The sequence below is a fragment of the Salvia hispanica genome, unplaced genomic scaffold, assembly GCF_023119035.1.
Source record: "Salvia hispanica cultivar TCC Black 2014 unplaced genomic scaffold, UniMelb_Shisp_WGS_1.0 HiC_scaffold_1508, whole genome shotgun sequence".
NCBI classification, from domain to species: Eukaryota; Viridiplantae; Streptophyta; class Magnoliopsida; order Lamiales; family Lamiaceae; genus Salvia; species Salvia hispanica.
In genome coordinates, this window is record NW_025951814.1 from 1 (window position 1) to 3,257 (window position 3,257).

Genomic DNA, 3,257 nt, shown 5'->3' on the forward strand with positions numbered 1-3,257 from the left:
GTGGCCACCTTCCACGGTCACCTGTGTACACTAATCCGAGTAGGGACACCACCCTCACTCGGACCCGAATTCGATTCTTACGTTCCAACCAAACAGATAGGCATAAAACAAATCATTTATGGCAAGACAACATCATTTGCACAAATAACAAACATAAGTTTATATTTTCATCCACATTAGTATGTAGGATAGAAAAGTTCACCTTATGCGTTTAAATTCCGTTAGGTTCTTTACTCCTACCATCACTTGCTTGTAGAGATAGCCTTTTGAAAATAAAAACATATACTTAATCAAACTCAAGGAAAACATCTACTTAGAATGCATGCATCCTAATTAATCTCTTTCTATTCTTCGTTCATTCATAGGAAATTTATGAAACTTTTATATTAATTAAGTCAGGAAGTTTGATTAAAAGCAATTCTTTGTTAGACTTAATTAATTATGTGACTTGAGCACCTTAGCGGCCGCCCAAGGCGTCGCGGGGCGACGCTGGTCGGCCCTGCGCACCTTCGATTTCAACATCTTCCATCTTCGGGAACTAAGTAAATTATCCAGAGAATTTTAATTTACCACTTAATCGAGCTCCAACTCATCTCCACGATTAACTCTTCGCTCTATATAATTTAATCGGTCCAAACACTAATTTTAATCCTTGTCCATAAAAGACCATTCTCATTGACAACAAGAAATTAAGTAGCCCCTTTATTTATTGTTATTATTCACTGTCGGCCCACTTATCTAATTTAATTATGTAGTCCAATTTTATTCTTGAAAAACCTTTGGCCCAAACAAAAACAACTAAAGTAGCCCAACCAAAGTGTTTCACCAAAAATTTCTCCACTCTCCCTTCCCGGTCAACTTCTCTCTCTCTCTATCCCCTTCATTCCATTTTCCCCAAATTCATCAAATTCCTTCCTACATCAGAGGCGGCGCCTCCACTCCTTTCCTTTCTCCGGCGAGTTCGTCGCCAATCGCCCATCCCTCCACCGTCATCTCCTCCGGCCATCGTCGCTGTTCTTGCTGCTCGCCGACGCAGGGCCTCTTCGAGCGCTCGTGGAGCAGCAGCAGCGCCGTCGGCCACTTCTCCTGATGTCCGCTGTGTCACTCCCGTTGGCGCTTGAGACGGCCGAAGCCGCCGCCGCTGCTGTGTCTCTGTCGTTGTTCAACCGTGGACAGGACAGAGGTTCTCCGGCGCGCGGTGAACCACAATCCCATATCTAAAAGCTAAGTTCTTCCTTTATATTTTAGTAAACTTCTATCTAGATTTTGATTAACAAGGAGGAGTTGAAAGCTTTAAATTCATGGCTGAAGTTGCTCTTGTGGTTTATGAAACTTCTTATGTGATTGTTGGTTCCGAAAATTAAAATTTGTCTATTAGATGATGATGCTTGAAATAAAAGAAGTGGGATTAGTGATTACCTTAGGTTGGAAAATTGTCTTTGAAAAGAGAAAAAGAAAGAATTCTTTTCTCTAGCTCTCGATTTCTTTGAATTGATCAACTGTGATGGAAATTGTAGTATAGCTTGGAGATGACAGAATATGATGGTGATTTGTTTTCAGGTGGTGGGGGAGGATTTGGCCGCTTCTTTGAATGACACGTGGAGTTGGGGAGTTATATTGGGCTGCCATATGCATGAAAGAGAAAGATGAGAGTTGGGCCTTCCATGATGACTCCAAAAATTTAAGAAGTGGGCTGAGATTTAATTTATAGGTCCACACATGTACACTTTTAATTTATTGAATTACATTTCATAGTATTAGAGATGTATAACGATAGTTAGACTTGTAAAATCAAAAAGTTTGGTTCCGTTAGTGTGACCATATGCTCACTTATTTATGACATTTCACCTACTAGAATTATAATAATTTATATTATTTTTTAATTCTCTTTTTTTTGGCTAAATATTTGATAACATTTCGACAAAGAAAAAGAAAAAAATATTGAGATATTACATTCTACTCACCTTAACAAGATGAAAAAAGTTGGGATGTTACAATCTAAGTGTTCCATAATTGTCGTTGATCGATTCCGTCAACAATATAGTTCTTACTCCATTTTCTAGTTTATATATTGTCGTTTGTCCATTTCGTCGACAATTTGAGCTTTCGACAATGATATCTTGTTTTGAACTTTTAGTTTATAGCTTAATGGTATTATTTTAAGATAGTTGAGTTGTTTTTTCTTTTTCAGCAAAAATTTATTTTTTTCTCCACTTTATTTGTTTGTGAACACTAATTAATCTCTTAATCTCTATACCATACCGAAATGAAATGCATTTATTAAAATGACATAGAGAAAATAATATATAGGACCTAAAATTCAAATTTCACCATTCCATCGACTTCATGTAATAATAAAAATAATAATAATAACAATAACAATAATAATAATAATAATAATAATAATAATAAAAAAGTAGTAGTAGCAGCAGCGGCAGTAATAATAACAGTAGCGGTACGTACTAATTAAAACTCATGCGTCTAGCAACTCAAGGGCATCAATTATCATAGTTGTATTAATTAAAATCACGTTAATACGTTTACATTATCAATCGTCATCTAGGGCATTAAAGTCTTTCTTTTCATATTTCTTCTCTGCCTATAACAATTAAAGTTGTCAACTATGCTAGTAGTAATTAATGAAATCAAAAGAAAAGATGAGAGTTTCACTAGTTTAGCTGAATAAATCTAAAATATAGGGAAAGAATATAGATTAGTTTTATAATAAAATGCGAGTAGGAATGAGTTAGTGGAATATGAGGTCCACTATCAAAAATGGTAAAAGTGAAGTGTGTCAAACTTTCAGGAACGGGCCAAAATGGTAAACTGTGTCAAACTTTCAAGGATGGAGATAGTATGTGTTATGTGGAAAAAAATAAAATAATAGAGAATGAATAACACAAAGATAAATGAGTTACTATTTTTAGTAATGAGTCATCTTAGGTGTAACAGACTAAAAAGGATATCGAATCCTCTTTGGTGGGACGGAGAAAAGTTTCTGGTACATTATTTTGCTTTGGAGATTTGGCATCATTATCTGCAGGAACGCTTATATGGTATTTTAGTATCTTATATATTGACAGAGATTCGTGATTTACTATCTCAGTCTTGATAAAGTCTTTTTGTGAGTTTCACCTCAGAAAGGAGTGATGTGATTCGAGCAACAAAAAAAGATTCATAATATTTTCTACGTCAGTAGGATTCGGCTTTATCGATCTGATCTTTCGCATGTTCTGAAAAATACTAATGTACTAAGG

At 35.5% G+C, this 3,257-nt stretch overlaps 1 long non-coding RNA gene across 1 annotated transcript; it reads left to right on the top strand.

Moving 5' to 3' along the window:
* Positions 1-697: 697 nt before the first annotated feature.
* LOC125198472 lies at positions 698-1,818 on the top strand. Its single transcript, XR_007172411.1, has 2 exons — positions 698-1,198; positions 1,561-1,818. It is a non-coding gene; the product is annotated as an uncharacterized LOC125198472 (long non-coding RNA).
* The last annotated feature ends 1,439 nt before the right edge of the window (positions 1,819-3,257 follow it).